Here is a 21027-nt window from a genome sequence, read left to right as displayed (position 1 = left end):
TTAATGTGAGCAAAATAACTAATGAATAAAATAATGGCACTGGAGAGTGACAAATCCCCAGGACCAGATAGTTTCCATCCCAGAGTTTTAAAGGAAGTAGGTGAGTACATTGCAGATGCCCTAACTATAATCTTCCAAAGTTCTCTCGATACAGGGACCATTCCTTTAGATTGGAAAATTGTGCATGTCACTCCGCTATTTAAGAATGGTAAGAGAGGGAAATGAGGGAATAATAAACCAGTTAGCCTAACATCTATGGATGTTATTTATATGGACTTCTAGAAGGCATTTAATAAAGTCCCTCATAAGAGACTGTTAACTAAGGTTGAAGCCCATGGAATTGAGGACAAATTATTGACCTGGTTAGGAAATTGGCTGAGCAGCAGGAGACAGAGAGTAGGGATAATGGGCAGGTACTCTAATTGTCAGGGTGTGACTAGTGGTGTCCCACAGGGATCTGTGTTGGAGCCTCAGCTATTCACCGTTTTTATTAACGACTTCGATGATGGGCTAGAAAGCCACATATCCAAATTTGCTGATGGCACAAAGATGGGCAACATTGTAGGCAGTGTAGATGAAAGCATAAAATTACAAAGGGATATTAATACATTACGTGAATGGGCAAAACTGTGGCAAATGGATTTCAGTGTAGGCAAATGTGGGGTCATCCACTTTGGACCTAAAAAGGATAGAACAGGGTACTTCCTGAATGGTGAAAAGCTAAAAACAGTGGCGTTCCAAAGAGATTTGGGGATCCAGGTACATAGATCATTATTTTCTGCACCTGTTCATGACATTTTAATCAAAAAGGCTAATGGGATGCTGGCCTTTATATCTAGAGGACTAGAACACAAGTAGGTAGAAGTTATACTGTAACTATACAAAACCCTGGTTAGACCACACTTGGAGTACTGTGAGCAGTTCTGGGCACCACACCTTCGGAAGGATATATTGGCCTTGGAGGGAGTGCAGGGTAGGTTTACCAGAATGATACCCAGACTCCAAGGGTTAAATTACGAGGAGAGATTATGCAAATTAGGGTGTATTAACTGTCTAAATTCTAGGGAAGTGCTGATCTGACTGAAGTTTTCAGGATATTAAGGGGAACAGATAGGGTAGATAGAGAGAAACTATTTCCGCTGGTTGGGGAGTTTAGGACTAGGGGGCCAGACCGTTCAGGATTGAAATTAGGAAACACTTCTACACATGAAGGGTGGTAGAAGTTTGGAACTCTCTTCCGCAAACAGCAATTGATGCTAGATCAATTAATTTTAAATCTGAGATTGATAGATTTTTATTAACCAAAGGTATAAAGGGATATGGGGCAAAGGTGGATATATTGAGTTAGGTCACAGAGCAGCCATGATCTCATTGAATTGCGGAACAGGCTCGAGGGGCTAAATGGCCTTCTCCTGTTCCTATGTTCCTATCACATTTCAGGAGTTTTTTGACCATTTTTCCACACACAAATTTTGCAGAGGGTTGTGTTTTAAAGTAGGATGTATTCAACAAGTTAAAAAACTGTAATGAGATGAAAAGTGGATATAATGCTACTGAGTTAAGCTTTTGTTGCTATTTCCCGCCACAGACTGTAAAATGTAAGCAATTCATTAGCCTATTGGCACCTCACCCATTGTGTTGGGAGCTGCCTGATTAAAGGTATTGATGTGGATTGTCTAGCATAGGCCCTCCTTTTAGGTTGTGAATAAAGGAAGGTAAAGAGACAAACTTAGAATAAGAATGCTGACGAGTAGTTCGAAATTATTTTGTTTGTCAAGCAAGGTATCCCACTGATGTGGGCAAGCATAGAGGTTTTATTTTTGCATTATTACATGAATACAGGTTGTACTTAATGAATTAAGTGAGTTTGTTGCTCTGTATATTCACTTGCTGTGAACGTAACAATTTGTACCTGTCCAGATGGTTCTTGGTCCACCTTCAAAAAGATTTGAGACGCACATAAGTACATATGCTAAAGGCTCAAATATCTAGTTCAGATCACAGTGGAGTACCACTGTTACACCCCTAGTTGGACGGGTTCAAACATGGAGTTGCAGAAAAGATGGGTAAGGATTTGGGAGGCAACAACACGTTCAAGGACTTTGGAGAAGAAAAGGAGTTTGGAGATGGGGTGGTAGTTTGCAAGGACAGAGTGGTTGTTGACGGTAGATTTGAAGGGGAGTGGGGTAGTACATGAGGTGTGTGAACTGTTAACGATATCAGTTAACATGGGGCCAGGAAGGGAAGTTGGGTGGTCAGCAGTTTGGTGGGATAAGGGTCGAGGGAGCAGCAGGTGGGGCTCATTGACAAGATGAGCTTGGAGAGGGCATGGGGGTGGAGGGGGGAATAGAGAAAGATGAGTTTAGGGCTAGGGCAGGAGGCAACCTTAGGGGGCATTTGGCTTGGTGGGCTAGGGGAAGGGAGGGAAACGGCAGAGAGAGCTGAATGGATGGTCTCCATCTTAGTGACAAAGAAGTCCATGAGGTCCTCGCACTTGATGTTGGAGGTGGATGGGGCAGCAGAGAGGAGTTGAAGAAGACGTTTTGTAGTGGATAATAAAGCCAAGGGTTATCTTTGCATTCCAGGATAATCCTGGAATAGTGAGCAGTTTTGCCAGAGGAGAGCAGAACCCAATAGTGGGTTACGTGAAATAACAACAGAAAATGCTGGAAAAACTCAGCAGGCCAGGCAACATCCGTGGAGAGAAATTAGAGTCGACGTTTCGGGTCTAACCCTTTTTCAGAACTGGAAAGGAAATGAAATAGATCGAAATCTATTTCATTTCCAGTTTTGAAAAAGGGTTAGACCCGAAACGTCGACTCTAATTTCTCTCCACAGATGTTGCCTGGCCTGCTGAGTTTTGCCAGCATTTTCTGTTGTTATTTCGGATTTCCAGCATCTGCAGTATTTTGCTATCGTACTAGTGGTTTATGTGGTCCAGCCAGATCTAACAATGAATTGCTAAACCAGTTGTCCGCCATAAACGTTCAAGTCTGCATCCCTTGGACTTGACGGAACGGCGGTGGAGACCGTACCAAGGGGAAAGACCAGGGTGAGAGAAAATAATAGTTTTATTGGGGACAAGGCATCAAAGATGGAGGTGAGGGTGTGATTAAGCAGATCGGTACTTGCAGAAATGTTGTGCTGAATGGCGGGCCAACGGCTAGACAGTTGGGAATTTGAAAGTGCCGTTGTAAGTGACTTGGGGGAGAGTTTTTTCTAGGGGCGGTCACAGAAGAAAGTGGGGTTGGGAGTGGGAAGGGGGATGTATGTGGAGAGGGATATACGGAAGTGATCAGAGGTGGCCTTATCTGTGATTGATACGATGGGAGTAGAGAGGCCATGTGAGATTGCAAGGTCAAGAGTGTGGCTGTGAGGATGATTGTCCATGGCACTCTGTCAGAATGGCAGGAATCAGCTAGCTGGTACCCCAAGGATCAATGCTGAAACCTTTGTTACTCACATTGTATGTCAGTGATTTGGAAAGGAGGGTAGAAGTAAATGTGTCAACATTTGCAGATAATGTCAAGGTGGGGAAGGGGGTGTTCAGACAATCAAGAGTAGGCTGATCAGGTGCAGAAGGATCTAGGTAAATTGAGACATTGTGCTGATAAGTGGCAAATGAAATTCAGTGTCAACAAGTGCAAAGTGATAAGACTAGAGAAGCAGAATAAACATTGGATTATAAACTGAATGGTGTTACTCAACAGGATACAGCACTGGGGAAAAGGGATTGCAATATTGTTGGACAGATCATTAAAACTGTCTGCATTTTGTTTGGCAATAGTAAATAAGGCACTATTGTGCATGGCGTAGATCACAAATTACAGGGTGTGATACAAAGTTTATACAAGGCAGTAGTTTATCCCCATCTGGTGCTCTGTGTGCATTTTTGATCGCAATGTTACAAGAAAAATATGGCATTGAAAAAGGTGCAGCAAAGTACTACCTGACTGATACCTGGCATCGGGCACATAAGCTGCAAGAAGCTGCGTTTCTTTACACGAAGAGAAAACTGAGAGGGAATCTTATTGAAATATTCAAGATCCTTAAGGGTACCAATAAGTTGCATCCTGGGAATATTTACCATGGCCCTGAAAATGCCAACCGGTGGGGTGGAGGGTGGCGGGGATGAGACACGAGATGAAGCTCAGAAGAGGAAAGGTAACTGGACAGATCAGATACTTTACCGATTGAGGGACATAGCGAGTGAATGGTATTGTTGAACTCTGGGGCCATCAGATGGACTCAAATGAACTTTTCCAATTCTGTACATTCCTACGTCCACAGTTTTAAATCAACCTCCTGCTTTAAAATAGCAGGCAAAAGAATGTTATATGCACGCATTAAGCTTTCATTCAGTAATATCAACATTTTTAGTTTTGTATCGGGACAGAACTATTTTCTTGTTTCAAATTTTGGCACAAACAGTTGAAATTAAATTAAATATATATTAATGACCCTGCTGTGTTCAGCACTCCTAGCGTACCCTGAGATAGTGAGAGCAGAGTACTTCTGATCAGTTGGTTTAAATATTTACTATAGTTAATGATTACTGGCCTCACTATTTATCAAGACTTTTAAAATAGAAGGGTGCAGTAGTCTGATTTTATATTTCCTTCTTTCTTACTCAGAATTTCTGTTCTTCATAAAATAAAATTGCTCAATATTACGTTAGAGCCTGATCGTTTTGTTCTTCTTCCAGTCACTTGGTACTGTGCTACTATATTAGCTTATGTTACAAAAGTGTTCAAACTACATTTTGTGGATGTAACGTGATGAAGGACTTGACATGGTAGATAACAATGCTCTTCTAAATATCCACAGAAAAGAATGTTCTACAGTGTATAGACTGGGCAGTGTATATTCACATCATTTGGAATTAAGGTGTGGGTTTTCAATTTCCAATAGTTAAAACACTATATAAATGTCCTAGTCAAAAATCCTGTTAAAGCAACTTGGTAAATGAATAGGTGATATAGTAAAGTACATTCACATTTCTGTTCTGTATGTTTTTATCTGAATTATTGGTGTTTTGCTTTTTAAACAAAATTAAGTGTAGATCTTGATATGAACAGTACATGACCAGCCAAAATTCATGGAATTGGGTGAAATAGCAACATAAATGGGAGGGTGGTTGAAGGCTGAAGAACAACGTTGAGAATTCACTGGCATTAATAAACCTTGCAGTGTTAATTTTCTTGGTTTTAGGATGTCACCTGAATCACTGAATTGTGTTAGAGCTTTATAACTTCATCCTCGTGATGATTCTATACACTCTGTTCCATGAATTCCTAGAACTGATGATCACTCTTCATTATTGAAGTGCCCACTCATTTTCTGTTGAAATTGATCGATCATGGCCGTGAAAGTTGTGGTTAGCCAATCCAAAAATCTGCATTGTTATTCTAATTTTCCCTTTCCCTTCCCCCCCCTCCCAAAAAATGTGTAAATACATATGTGATAACAACTAGAGGTTACTTCCTGTGAAATAGAGAATTGATTCAGAGCAAGAAAGGTCTTGTACTCATGAGGGTTACAGTTGTAGGTGATTTACGAGTCGTTTTGACAAAGGGAATACATTTTAAATCCATCAGGTCTCCATTGCCTGTTTTCACCATTTCTGTATTTTTATGATCATTAATTAATCTGGAGAATCATTATGAGTCTGAATAGGTCATGTGAGTTGCTTCTCAACCCTCACCAAAAAATAAATGGGCACCATGTTTAAAATCTTTTTCGTGGAAGTGAAGAATTAAATTGAACAGACCAAAACAGAATGTATTGCTATACATGGAGCTAGAATTATGTTTTAGTCAATGAAAAGAAAGACTTGCATTGATGCAAAAAAGCAGCATAAATGCTTTTTAAAGTGATTTGACCATATATAGAAAGGCCATTTGTTCAGTTGTGTGAGCAACAGTGAGTTTTCCTTCATTTATTCATTCAGTTTCCAGATAGAAAAGGTCATTTCTGTCATCCCACAGAGTGGGACTGGAGGAGTAGAAATCACCAGGGACACTGACATTTTAAGAAACCTTGCATCCTGATGGGCCGATGATCTTCCTGCTTTACTTTGAGCCAGCTTTTGAATTCTGTTCCTGTCATTAGCAGATCAAAGTTTCTCCCATAATGGAGAAAAGTTTGATGGCTTTTTTTTGAAGGAAGGAGGATTTTTTAAAAGATGTTTTCCTAGTCAGCACATTTAAGTCTTGTCTTTTAGCCCCTGGACATCTTATCAAAGTTTTTTCAATTTTATTGATTTTCAATTATAGTTCAAACTAAAAATAAATTACAGGCAACTATGTTGGTCAAATAGATTTTTTTTTAAGTTTTCCATTATTACAGAGTGCAGAAATGTGGCTTACTGCCATAGATGGCAATGAATTCAATAGGCAGGATTTTAACATTTTCTGGATAGATGGATAAGACCAAAAAAGAGAGGAGGGTTACTCTATATCGTCAGAAGAACTTGAAAATGAAAGAAATTGAAATTTCATCTCAGAAGATCAAAAATTAAGTAGCCTGACTTTATTTAACCGACCAAGGAAGGAATTAGAAATAGTGACATCCTTGGGAAAGATTAGGATAATGGCAGCATAATAAGAGGCCGGAAGAGTATGTAAATATAACAATGTCGTAGCAATAGGTAATTTCAGTAAACCAGAAATAAAATTTCAACAGTGCTGAGGCAATAAAATCATAAGTAGTGAATGTGAAAGCTGATCGAGCGTGGCCAAAGCTTCGATGCTGGAGATGTTGGCCTGAGCGAGAACACTGACGTTGGTGCGCCTATCCTGCTCAAAGATCCCATTAGGGATAAGTGTTAACTTCACCTAATCCTTGCAAATGATCGGATAATGTTCATGAAATTAGAAGTTGTGGATGATGACGAGAATGTGTGTTTGTGTTCCAGTGAAAGACTTGCAATTGAACTGAAAGCCACAGGAACTCTGGGTGGAAAAAATGAACTGGGTAAGAAGCTGGCTATAAAATAGGAAATAGAGGTTTAACATCAGCCGGGGTGAATTGTTGAGTGGAGGCCCACAGGGATCAGTGCTTGATTCCTATTGTTTCTAATCTATTTTTTAATTTGCTTATGGGATCTGGGCGTCGCTGGCAAGGCCAGCATTTATTGCCCATCCCTAGTTGCCCTTGAGAAGGTGGTGGTGAGCCACCTTCTTGAACCGCTGCAGCCCGTGTGGTGAAGGTACTCCCACAGTGCTGTTAGGTAGGGAGTTCCAGGACTTTGACCCAGCGACAATGAAGGATCGGCGATATACTTCCAAGTCAGGATGGTGTGCGACTTGGAGGGGAACTTGGAGGTGGTGGTGTTCCCATGCGCCTGCTGCCCTTGTCCTTCTAGGTGGAAGAGGTCGCGGGTTTCGCCGTAAAAAAATGAACTGGTCAGGCGTCTCAGAGACTCCCCTAGTGGTATAAACGAGCGCCTCATGACTCTTCGACTTACCCTAGCCCGAAACCAGTGCGCTACGTTCATCAGTGCTTACGCCCCAACACTGGAAGCCACAGACAAGACCAAAGAGGAATTCTACTCCAGCTTCGAACAATCCTTGTCCCGAGTCCCAAGGGGCGACAAGCTGATCCTCCTTGGCGACTTCATCACCAGAGTTGGAAAGGACACAGGCCTCTGGGGAGGTGTGATCGGCAGAGAGGGGGTAGGGAAAGCCAACTCCAACGGTACCCTCCTCCTGTCGAAATGTTTAGAACATGGCCTCGTCATAACCAACACCTTGTTCCATCAGAGAGACAAGTAAAAGGCTTCATGGCAGCACCCTCGTTCCAAGCACTGGCATCTGCTGGACTACGTCATCGTCCGAGTGAGGGACCGCAAGGACATCCGCGCCATGACAGGAGCTGACGACTGCTGGACAGACCACCGCCTAATCCGCTCTGTCATTTCCATCAATGTAGCCCCAAAACAGCGGCGGCAACAGAAACAATGAATGCCGCAGGAAAATTAATGCTGGAGCACTCAAAGACCCCGCTAAGAAAGCCCTATTCAGCCTGCGCCTCATAAACAACCTGACGACTCCCAGTGATGCAGAGGCACAGAATGCCCACAGCGTCTGGTCTGCACTCAAGGCCTCCATAATCAGCACCAGTGAAGAGACGCTCGGTCACTCAACCAGGAAACACCAAGACTGGTTCGACGAGAATGACCAGGAGATCCAGAAGCTAATAAGCCGTGAGCGCAAGGCATTTCTGATCTGGAAACAGCAACACAACTCGAGAGCAAGAAAGCAGCTCTACAGAAGCCTGAAGGCCAAGGTCCAACAAAAAACTCGTGACCTAAAGAACAGATGGTGGGTGGAGAAAGCGCAGGAGATCCAGCAGCTAGCCGACAACCACAACGTGCATGGATTCTTTAGCGCAGTCAAGACCATCTACGGCCCAAGCACCCAAGGCCCTTCCCCACTGCAGGCCAAGAACAGAGAGGTACTCATCAAGGACAGGGAAGCAGTCAGTGCCCGCTGGAAGGAGCACTTCGAAGATCTCCTTAACCACGACTCTGTCTTCGACACGAGTGTCCTCAACTCCATCCCACAGCATGCTACCCGCCACCATCTCAGCACAACCCCAGCCCGGCATGAGGTTGAAAAGGCCATCCAACAACTGAAGAACAACAAGGCCTCAGGAGCAGATGGAATCCCCGCCGAGGCACTAAAGCATGGCGGAGAAGCACTACTGGTGCGAATTCATGAACTAATTTCTCTTATGTGGAAGGAGGAGAGCATGCCAGGGGATCTCAGAGACGCCGTAATTGTGACCATCTTCAAGAAAGGTGACAAGTCCGATTACAGTAATTACAGAGGAGTTTCCCTGCTATCTCTCACAGGGAAAGTCATCGCAAGAATCCTCCTCAATCGCCTTCTCCCAGTGGCCGAAGAGCTCCTCCCAGAGTCGCAATGCGGATTCCGTCCACTAAGGGGCACAATGGACATGATCTTCACCGCACGTCAATTACAAGAGAAATGCAGGGAACAGCACCAACCACTACATGGCCGCCTTTGATCTCACAAAGGCCTTCGACACTGTCAACCATGAGGGATTATGGAGTGTCCTTCTCAAATTCGGCTGCCCTCAAAAGTTTGTCACTATCCTCCGCCTGCTTCACGACGACATGCAAGCCGTGATCCTGACCAACGGTTCCACCACAGACCCAATTCACGTACGAACCGGGGTCAAGCAAGGCTGTGTCATCGCACCAACGCTCTTCTCAATCTTCCTTGCTGCAATGCTCCATCTCACCCTCAGTAAGCTCCCCACTGGAGTGGAGCTAATTTACAGAACAAACGGGGAACTCTTTAACCTCCGTCGCCTCCAGTCCAGATCCAAGGTCGTCCCATCCTCTGTCATTGAATTACAGTATGCAGACGATGCTTGCGTCTGCGCTCACTCGGAGGCCGAACTCCAAACTGTTGTGTATGTACCTTTAAGGGAATAACTGGTCTCAGACTGCAGTACCGGCAGTGACCACCCCTGTATAAAAGGCCCTAGCAGGCTTCTGTAGTTTCAGTTTCCAGGTTGTCTCCATTCAGTAAAGACTTGTTATAATCAACTCCTGCAGCCCGTGTCTCAATTATACACGGACATAATACAAACCATCGTAAACACCTTCACCGAAGCATACGAGAGCATGGGCCTTACACTAAACATCCGTAAGACAAAGGTCCTCTACCAACCTGCCCCGCCACGCAGTGCTGCTCCCCGATTATCAAAATCCACGACAAGGCCTTGGACAACATGGACCACTTTCCATACCTCGGGAGCCTACTGTCAACAAGGGCAGACGTCAACGATGAAGTCCAACACCGCCTTCAGTGTGCCAGTACAGTCTTCGGTCGCCTGAGGAAGGGAGTGTTTGAAGACCAGGACCTCAAACCCGGCACTAAGCTCATGGTCTACAGGGCAGCAGTGATACCTGCCCTGCTGTATGCCTCAGAGACATGGACCATGTACAGCAGGCACCTCAAAGCACTGGAGAGGTACCACCAATGCTGCCTCCGCAAGATCCTGCAAATTCATTGGCAGGATAGGTGCACCAACGTCAGTGTTCTCGCTCAGGCCAACATCCCCAGCATCGAAGCTCTGACCACGCTCAATCAGCTCCGATGGACGGGTCACATTGTCCGCATGCCCGATACAAGACTCCCAAAACAAGCGCTCTACTCGGAGCTCCGGCACGGCAAGAGAGCCCCAGGTGGGCAGAGGAAACGCTTCAAGGACACTCTCAAAGCCTCCTTGAAAAAGTGTAACATCCCCACCGACACCTGGGAATCCCTGGCCCAAGACCGTACAAAGTGGAGGAGAAGCATCCAGGAAGGCGCCGAACACCTCGAGTCTCTTCGCCGGGAGCAAGCGGAAGCCAAGCGCAGGCAACGCAAGGAGCGCACGTCAACCCAAGCACCCCACCCACCCGCCCCTTCAACCACCGTCTGCCCCACCTGTGACAGAGACTGTAGGTCCCGCATTGGACTCATCAGTCACCTGCGAACTCATTTTTAATGTGGAAGCAAGTCATCCTTGGTTCCGAGGGACTGCCTAAGAAGAAGAGGTGGAAGAGGTCGCGTGTTTGGGAGGTGCTGCGAAGAAGCCTTGGCGAGTTGCTGCAGTGCATCTTTTAGATGGTACACACTGCAGCCACGGTATGCCGGTGGTGGAGGGAGTGAATGTTTAAGGTGGTGGATGGGGTGCTAATCAAACGGGCTGCTTTGTCCTCGGTGGTGTCGAGTTTCTTGAGTGTTGTTGCAGCTGCACTCATACAGGCAAGTGGAGACTATTCCATCACACTCCTTACTTGTGTCTTGTAGATGGTGGAAAGACTTTGGGGAGTCGGGAGGTGAGACACTCGCCGCAGAGTACCTAGCCTCTGACCTACTCTTGTTGCCACAGTATTTATGTGGCTGGTCCAGTTGAGTTTCTGGTCAATGGTGACCCCCAGGATGTTGATGGTGGGGGATTCGGCGATGGTAATGCTGTTGAATGTCAAGGGGAGGTGGTTAGATTCTCGCTTGTTGGAGATAGTCATTGCCTGGCACTTCTGTGAGGCAAATGTTACCTGCCATTTAGCAGCCCAAGCCTGAACGTCGTCCAGGTCTTGTTGCATGCGGGCATGGACTGCTTCATTATCTGAGGAGTTGTGAATGGCGCTGAACACTGCAGTCATCAGCGAACATCCCCATTTCTGACCTTATGTTGGAGGGAGGGTCATTGATGAAGCAGCTGAAGATGGTTGGGCCTAGGACACTGCCCTGAGGAACTCCTGCAGTGATGTCCTGGGGCTGTGATGATTCAATCACCACAACCATCTTCCTTTGTGCTAGGTATGACTCCAGCCAGTCGAGCGTTTTCCCCCTGATTCCCATTGACTCCAGTTTTACTCGGACTCCTTGATGCCACACAAGGTCAAATGCTGCCTTGATGTCCATCTACATAAATGACCTAAATACTGAAACCAACTGCAGTGTTATCAAAAACAGAAATTGCTGGAGACTCTCAGCAGGTCAGGCAACATCAGATATTAGAGGAACAGCATTTAAAAAGGAACTGAACACAAGAAATGGGAAGAAAAACAGACTCAAACACCTGTGGGAAGAAATAGAATGACTATTAACCTGCTTCATTGGGATGGTTACAGGTTGGTGCTTGGGGTAGGGACCTTCCATTGGAACATTATGCTATTGGGGTGGTTTGCACCCTTGGTGTTGACCTTTTTTAAAAATTCTCTCAGGTTCTGCATCGCTTAAGCCTGCTCTGCTTTGCCAGCTTTTTCTGCTCCATTTAGACTTGCCTTAACCCCCACCTCCTGAACTATTCACACATTCTGTGTCTCATAAATATAACTAATTTCTTTTAATAAGCCACCTATTGTCTCATTATGTTCCTTTTTATATGTGTGTATGATCCCTACCCCTTCCCTTTGTTCTGTTCCTCTTAAAATGCTGTTCTCTGTAATATCTTCCATTTCTCATGCAGAGTCCACACTTGAAACGTTAACTTGCCTGAACTACTGTTGTGTTTCCAGCATTTGCTGATTTTTTTTGCTTCATATTTTCAGCACCTGCAGTTTTTTGCGTTTTGTTTATATTGTAATGTTATCAAATCTGCTCGTGACACTTGAACAGAGACAGCAATAGAGCCACATGATGCAGGTAAAGACTTGCTGAAGGATTTAGATTGGCTGTACAATTCAGCAGATAAACATCAAATGAAATTAACACTGGTAAGTGAAAAGTAGAACATATTAGTCAATATACTTCTAAAGAGACCTAGGACAGGCCACTTTCAATGTTCAGCCAGTGTAGTTAAGCAATTAAAGACAAAATGTGATAATATATAAGCAGTGGAACACAAATCAGTAGAAGTAATGCTAAGGCTTTACAATGCACAGGTAAGAGCACACTTAGGGTGCAAATATAAATTTGCAGAAACACAAAATTGATATAATTCTAGAGTCGGGTCCTGACCATGTTCCAAACTGGTGTGCTGTGAGATCACCTTGAGGTTGTCTCACAGCACTTGAGTTTAATTCAGCATAGTGTATATCTCTAGTATGTTGTCAACATTCTTGATTTTTCTTTTCTTGTATTCTTATGTCTCCTAATGAAACTTCCCTTTTTTATTACTCAACAGGACTGGGACCAATGTCCTCACGGGGAGGTTCACTAGTGTAATTGGGGAGGGTTTAAACTAAATTGGCAAGGGGTGGACACCAGCATATAGAAGTAGAAAAGAGGAATAAGGTGCATAAAGGAGGGAGAGTGTTGGATAGTACTAGCGAAGGAAGCAGTATCATATTAGAAAGGAGCAGACTAAGAAGGACTCCGAGGAATACAAAGACAGGTTTAGAACGCATGTACGTAAACGCACAAAGTGTGGTGAATAAGGTTGGTGAGCTATAAGCACAATTAGCCGTGTGGGCATATGATGTAGTGGCAACAACGGAAACATGGCTTAAAAATGGTGAGGACTGGGTGCTTAATATTCACGGATACAAGGTGTTCAGAAAAGATAGGGAAGGGATAAAGGTGGCAGCACTGATTAGGGAAGGCATTGTAGTGTTGGAAAGACAGGATGTCCTTGATGGGGCAACAACAGAATCCATTTGGTTAGAGTTGAGAAGCAAAAAGGGTATGATCACGCTATTGGGGGTACTCTTTCGACCTCCAAAAAGTGAGAGATAGAGGAGCAAATCTGCAGGGAAATCAGAGATGTGCAAGAACTATCGAGTGGTGATGTTGGGGAACTTTAATTATGCAAACATCGATTGGGATAATGTTAGAGTAAAGGGAAAGGAAGGGGAGGAATTTCTGAAATGTGTTCAGGAAAACTTCCTTGATCAGTATGTTCTTGGCCCAACTTGGAAGGAGGTATTGCTGGATCTGGTGCTGGGGAATGAGGTGGACCAAGTGTCTATGGGAGAACACTTGGGTAAGAGTGATCATCGTATCATAAGGTTTAGATTAGTAATGGAGAAGAGCAAGGAACAATCTAAAGTAGAACTTCTAAATTGGAAGAGGGCTAACTTCAATGGGATGAGAGAGGATCTGGCCAGGGTAAAATAGAACCGAAGATTAATAGGAAAATATGTAACGAAATAATGGGTGATCTTTAAGGAGAAGATGTTTCAGGTACAGGCTAGGTACATTCCAACAAGAGGGAAAGGTAAAGGAACCAAAGCCAGGGCTCCTTGGATGACGAGGGAGATAGAGAAGATGATGAAGCAAAAAAAGAGGGTGTATGATGCATGTCAGGTGAATTCTTCAAGTGTGAACCAGACCAAATACAATAAGTTGAGAGGGGAAGTGAAGAGGAAAATAAGACTGGCAAAGAGAGAATATGAGAATAGAATGGCAGTTAACATAAAAGGGAACCCAAAAATCATCTTCCGGCATGTAAATAGTAAGCGGGTAGTAAGAGGCGGGGTGGGGCCTATTCGGGACAAAGAAGGTGATATACGCTTAGAGGCGCAGGGCAAGGCTAGAATACTTAATGAGTACTTTGTATCGGTGTTTAGTAAGGAAGAGGATGCTGACAAAATATTGGTAGAAGCGGAGATGGTAGAGGTACTGGCTGGGGTGAAAAATTGATGGGCAGGATGTATTGGAAAGGCTGGATATGCTTAGAGTGGATAAGTCGCCTGGTCCGGATGGCTCGCATCCCAGGTTGCTAAGGGAAGTGGGGGTGGAGATAACGGAAGAGCTTGCCATAATCTTCCAATCTTCCCAAGATACAGGGGAGGTGCCAGAGGATTGGAAAGTGGCAAATGTGACACCCTTGTTCAAGAAAGGGTGCAAGGACAATCCTAGTAACTACAGGCCGGTCAGTTTAACATCAGTGGTGGGTAAGGTTTTAGAAACAATAATCAGGGAAAAAATTAACAGGCACTTGGAGAGGTTGAAGTTAATTAAGGAGAGCCAGCACGGATTTGTAAAAGACAGATCCTGTTTGACTGATCTAATTGAATTTTTGATGAAGTAACAGAGAAGGTTTATGAAGGGAATGCAGTGGATATTGTCTACATGGATATTAAGAAAGCATTTGACAAAGTACCACATAAAAGGCTGGTTAACAAAATTGAGGCTTATGGAATAGGAGGGTCAGTGTCAGCTTGGGTAAGAAATTGGCTTAAGGACAGAAAACAGCAAGTCGTGGTAAATGGTTGTTTTTCAGACTGGAGGATGGTAGGACCACTGCTTTTTTTGATATATATAAATGACTTGGATATTGGAATACAGAGTAAAATTTCAAAATTTGCCAATGATGCCAAACTTGGAGAGGTGTGGCAAACAGTGAGGAGGATACTAATCGACTGCAACAGGCTAGCAGAATGGGCAGACAAGTGGCAGATGGAATTTAATAGAGAAGTGTGAGGTGATGCATTTCGGCAGAAGGGATAGGGAGAGGCAATATAGACTTAATGGTACAATTCTAAAGATTGTGCAGGGACAGAGGGACCTGGGGGTTCATGTGCATAGATCTTTGAAGATGGCAGGACATATTGAGAGAGTAGTTAGCAAATGTTGGTCTCATTCCAGGACAAGTTTACAACAGCAAATGCTTATTCATTATTGCATCATTATGTCTCTCAGAAAAGAAGAGTCAGAATCATCAGATCATTCCCAATGAGAGCAAAATGGCATTTCCTACCACAATAATGTAAAAATTGGTCACAGGGTGTTTCACGATGGGGCTGGAAGAACAGATGCTGAGCCCTGGAAGGAGAGATTAGGAAGCGTGACAAAATACTTAGCTCGGATGATAAGTTTTGATTAGGTTTTTAAAGGTTGTCAGTGAAGCAGTTTACAGAGAAAGTTCCAGATATTAGGGCCGTTGCAGCTGAAGGCTCTACTACCATGTTGGTATGAAGGAAGGGAGGAGGGTGGGGTGCACAAAAGGCCATATTCAATAAACCCATGCATGCAGGTGGGGATATAAAGCTGTAGTTAGGGAAGCGAGGCCATGGAGGGATTTGAAGATGAGGAAGAGGATTATAAATGTTATATGTTGGTGGACACGGAGCTAGTGCATGTTGGTGAGGATTGGGGGATTGGCAAGGGGACTGGTGCAGGATATGATACGGTCTGATACATTTTGGATAAGTTGGAGTTTAGGAAGGGTGGAGAAACAGGCTTGATAAAGGAGGGCATTGGAATAATCAGGTCTAGAAGTGACCAAAGTGTGAATAAGGGTTTAATTTATGCAGTTAACAGTAGTTTTAGATGGGAACTTTATGTAGTAGCTTAATATGTGTGACTGTCAAATGCCTTCATGAAATCCAGGTAGATAACATCCACCGTCTCTCCCCTATCTGGTAGGTTTGTCATCTTCTCAGAAATTGAATGAATTAGTTAAGCATGACTTCCCACTCCTAAATCCATGTGGACTGTCTCAGATTAGCTGATGCCCCTCAAGATGCTTCCTTATAATACTTTCAAACACTTTCTCAACAGTAAGGTTTACAGTTCTATGATTTTTTTAGTTTCTTTTTGAAGATGGGAAACAGATTTGCTATTTTCCAACCCTCTGGGATTTGGCCCGAGTCCAGTGAACTCTGAAAAATATCTCTAAGAGAACTTGCAATCGTTTGAGACAATTCCTTCAGACCCCTGGAATGAAAGTTGTCTTGGCCAGGAGCATTTACTACTACCTTGAGCTTCAACAACCAATTTCCACACGCCCCCCCCCCCCCCCAATATGTTTTTTCTTGTGATTTAAAAAATTTTGATCTGCATTCACCTTTAAACTGTACATTGTGGAGGTGGAAATCAGCAGTCTTTGTAATGGAGAGGAAGTTGGATTTGAAGCTCTTCTGTACATTGAAGAGAATGGCAAAGTTGCACGGTCTGGTTCAGCCTGAGTAAGGCCGGTGAATCAGACGATCACAAGGAGTGTATTTTATAGGGTGGCCGGTAATGATGGCTTTGGTCTTTCCAAAGATCAGATGAAGGAAGTTGTGACTTATCCATGGTTTGATATCAGCCAGGCAGTATGATTGCACAGAAGTGATTGTGGGGCTGAGAGAGGTGGTGGAGAGGTAAAATTAGGTGGCATCCGCATCCATTCCTGTGGAGGATGTCACCGAGGAACAAGATGTAGATGAGGAATAACGGGTCAAAGATCTTTGGGAAATTTTGGAAGTGACAGTGTGAGAGCCTGAAAAGGAGCCATTGATGGAGATAAGCTGTCATAGTTTCAGAGTTAGGAGTGGAACCATGTAAGAGCAGTCTCTCGGAGATGGATAGTGGAGGAGAGGTGACGCAAGGCGGGATAATGCATGACAGTCATGGGGGATGCCTGACTGGCCAGAGCTATCTTGGAGCTGTGAGAAATGTGGAAGCTGAACTCGAGGGACTCAAACAAGGAATTTTGGGAGATGGGAGGAGATGACACATTTGAGGACCTTAGAGAGGAATAGGAGTTTAGAAATGAGGCAATAGTTGGAGATCACCGATAAGTTGAGAGGTTTTTTCAGTAGGGGATATGGTGATTTTGAAAAGTGGAAGTACAGTGCCTAAATAAAAAGACCCGTTAACAGGGGACCTCGAGGGAAACTTGATTTGATCCATATTTCTGAAAAGAAAGACTTGCATTCCACCCCGAAATGCTTTCCAGCCAATGAAGTATTTTTGAAGTGTAGTCACGAGAATTTCTCTCTTCATGGGATTTGCCTCCACCCAAGAGGAAAGATTTGGTTTGATGTCTCATCCGAAAGACGGCACCTCCGGCAGTGCAGCACTCCCTCAGTACTGTACTGTTAGCCTAGATTTTGTGCACAAGTATCTGGAGTGGCAACAGCCTTCCGACTCAGTGGTATCTTGCTGGACCTGAATAAAGAAATTCCAATAATAAATAACTTATTTTCTCTCATACAGCTGAAGTTTTGTTGCTTTACAAAAACAGTACATTGTATTGTTTTGAATTGTATAACTTTAGCAGTAGGCAAAATCTTTGTCAGTAAATGATGTTGGTATGTGGCTTGAAATTTAAAAGAGATGGAAATGTGACATGTATCTTCATTTTAGAGGCTTTTTTGCTTGTAAAAAAACTGCTCTTGCAGATCTCTAAACAACACACAAAACCTTCTTGAAAGTTAAGATTTTTCAATCATTATTTTCATATGGCCAGCTCATTGATAAAGATTTCGGGGGAAAAATTGGGTCGTGCCCGCTTTGGGGCGCTAACTTTTAGCGCCCCAAAGAAATGAGCACCCCCACACCCGAAATTCACAGGTAGCGCCCCAAGAGGGAGGCGAGGTGCTACTGGAAGTGCCCCGCCTCCCTCTTGGGGCGCTGCGAGTGAATATCACGGCGCTACGTGCCGCAATGCCACACGCTGCCTTATTAAAGGGGAGGGGCCTAGCGCAGCACGACCTAGGGCCCAGCTGGGCTACCAGGGATCGGAGTGCTGGCAAAAGAGCCCGGCACTCGAGGAGTGCCGGGCTCATGGGGCACAGCCGGCATCCCACGGGGGCACCGCACAGGAGGCCGGGGACAGCAACGGGGGCAGGTGCTGGCAGGCGGCCAGCAACAAAAATGGCCGCCCGGCACCTCCCCTTTAATTTGCGCCATCCTGGCCGCAGGTAAGCCCCCCCCTGACCCTGTCGGACATAGCGTCCGGCAGTATGTCAGGGGGTGCTACCGAAGATCGCAGCCGGGGCGCGAGCGGAACACTGTGCACGGCGATGACTTCATCGCCGGAGGCGCAGCGCCACGGGGCGCTGACAGTTACCGCCGCTGCTAACTTCCCGCTGAATTTCGCGGGAGGCGTTGGCGGCGTCGCGCCCGAGCGCTAGTTGCTTTGCGCCCCGTTAGCGCCAACGGGAGGCGCAAATCAGCCGAATTTTTCCCCCTTCATGTTTTCAAATTCTGGTCAACTCTTTTCTAAATCTTAAATACTGTAGAGTATATGAGCGAATGTAACTGAAAAAGATTAACAAGATGTCCAGCTTTCCCAGGTCTGCAGGTTCCTGTTTGCCACAAAATACTGTATTCTTTATACATGACATGGACAGACAAATTCCAGACACTACTCAAGCAATAGAGAGGAAAATGTTCATTTCAAACACTAGAGAATTTCCACATTGTAAATGTACTTTAATTTGTTAAGGGAAAACTCCAGGCTAGATATTCAGATTTAACTAAGCAGGACTTGTCAGTAATGGTGAAGCTAAGCCCTCCATATGTGTCATATCTTTGTTGCCTACTAAATAATTACTTTGTCGTGCAAACAGTTTGCAGATCACCTCTGCCGTTAAGTCCAACTCACAAAACAATTACATTCAGAACAGAAAAAAAGTCACATGAAGCATCCTCGTTATAATAAGCATATATTTTTTAAGTTAATAAATTTTAATAGTTCTTGTTGGCTAGCAAAGGAAAAATAAATCATGTGATGAAGTCACTGCTGTGTTGTATCAAATGTAGAAATGCGAATTTTCTCTTTGCAGACCAGGATATCTCAAGCTGGATAACTTGGTTATTGTTAAATGCTGTTAAAGTAATACTTAATACATGAGTCGATTGAATTACAGTAGTACTGAGTTCATATAAACGCCAAGAATAAGAGTAGTTAAATCTGGGAAAAGAATTGGTGCAAAGACTGATAAAGTACGTGTTTCTGTCACACAGACATTAACAGCATGTGATGATGTACAGTCCATGCAGGATTAGTGGAGCGCCCCAGTTATTCTGGTGGATTATAGTGGAAGGGTTCCATACTGATGCTTGTGCAAATACTTGCTTAACCATGGGAAATAAATACCAACTAAGCAGGACTGATGGAAGAGGGCAGCTGTGATTCTATGCTGCAAGGAGGGTGTGGTAAGTGCAAAAGGGTGATTCAGTTTTAAGTTCACTATAGGTTTATGCCTTTGAGGTTTAACTCTTGCATGTTCGGATTCAATAACAGCAGTTATATTGAAATCCTGATTTTTGCCAGTTTCTCAACCAATCTGATTTCTGCCCTAGTATCTCAATACAAAGATAGCCCCAACCCTTTGGGCTGGATTTTGTGAATGGAGGCGAGTTGGGGGCGGGACAGCTGCTTGTTGTGTCAATGTCCCGCCTCCATCCTTGCCTGACCAACCAGAGGGATTTTTTCCCCGATTGAGCTTGTTAAGCCTGCCCTGCGGGCTCAGCAGGCCAATTAGGGAGGCAGTCACTGACAGATCATTTCGACATTAGACGTGCTATCTGTCAAGACTTCTTGAAAGAAGAAATGTCAGCGTTTGACAGCTCTGTGAGCTGTCAAACACTAACATTCTCTTTAGTTTGATGAGTCCTTGTGTTGAGGACTCATCAAACCTTTCAAATTTGTAAATTTCACATGGCTATTGGAACGGAGGTTCCAACAGCCATTCTGTGAAATTGACAAGCAGGATGTCGGCTCTCCCCATCCACTGCGGTTAAAGGCTGTATGAAGAAAACAAGTTTTAAAAAGTGTTCACTTACCTTATCACTCACCTTGCATATTTACCACTCCACACTTGCACCCATCACTCACCTCCACACCTTCCTTCCAGGTGCCTCCGACCGCCGCAGAACTCCTTCACATCTCCTCCAACCCGGCGGGGTTCTCTGAGGTCGGGAAGCCTTCACCTGTGAAGGTAAAATGGCACTAATTCTTTTTTCTGCCTGTTAACGGGCAGTTAAAAGGGTTAAATGCCTTTCCTGCCTCCAGGAGACGGGACCCGAAGCTGCACATCTTCCCACCTCCTGGCAAAAGGGCACGGAGGCGGGATGGGGGCGGCTTTGCCATCCGCCCTCACTTTCTCCGAGTTTACCGGCTGTCCCGCCTCCATGCCCATCTCCACGGGGCTTGGAAAATCCAGCCCTTTATCTCTGGTATTACCACTTTAACCCTTGAATCAAAGCAATGTAAAATGGCTGCTGAGATTCACTCTTGGTATAAAGCCTATCTAGCTAGACCTTCTTATTGCCTGCCAACAGAGATAATGGGGTTGTACCAGGAGAGAGTGACAGTAATTTAATAAGTATCCTCCTGGTGTTAAAGCTGCATGCGTACGCATTCTGGTATCCGTAATCAGAACTACCCTTGCTATGTAGACTATTTTAACAGGGCAGTTGTGATGTTTAACGCAAGCAGCCCTTGGAATGAGCTCAAAAAAAGTTACTCTCGGTCCAAATGTTTACTGTGCTACAGTTCATGTGTGCTAGCTCACCGCCCCACCCTTTGAAATAAAGCACTACAGCAAAACCTACTCCAAGGTTAATGTCACAGCATTGTTAATATTTTTATTAATTGGAAGCTGGCATAGTTGTGGTTTGTAATTGGGAAATATGCCATGGTTGTCATTAGTTGCACCACCCATGGCTAATCAGTTTACAAAAAGTACAGTGACAGGCAGGACTTCTCCCTAGTGCTGACTCTTGACTTTTAGTCAAACAAACAATTTTCTAACAGCTATGCTTCTGTTACTCGAATTGTTAAATATTGTGCTGTAGGTCTTCATATATGCCAGCTTTTCTCTAATTTAAATCTAGA

General features: G+C 44.3%; 1 protein-coding gene across 4 annotated transcripts in view; it reads left to right on the top strand.

Moving 5' to 3' along the window:
• The window catches only part of babam2 (BRISC and BRCA1 A complex member 2), a 223271-nt gene that overhangs the window by 140164 nt on the left and 62080 nt on the right, over positions 1–21027 (top strand). The window lies entirely within an intron of this gene.

This window comes from Somniosus microcephalus, chromosome 9, assembly GCF_052327205.1.
Source record: "Somniosus microcephalus isolate GS21.2 chromosome 9, FLI_Smic_1.0, whole genome shotgun sequence".
NCBI classification, from domain to species: domain Eukaryota; kingdom Metazoa; phylum Chordata; class Chondrichthyes; order Squaliformes; family Somniosidae; genus Somniosus; species Somniosus microcephalus.
This window is presented reverse-complemented; position numbering and strand designations above follow the sequence as displayed.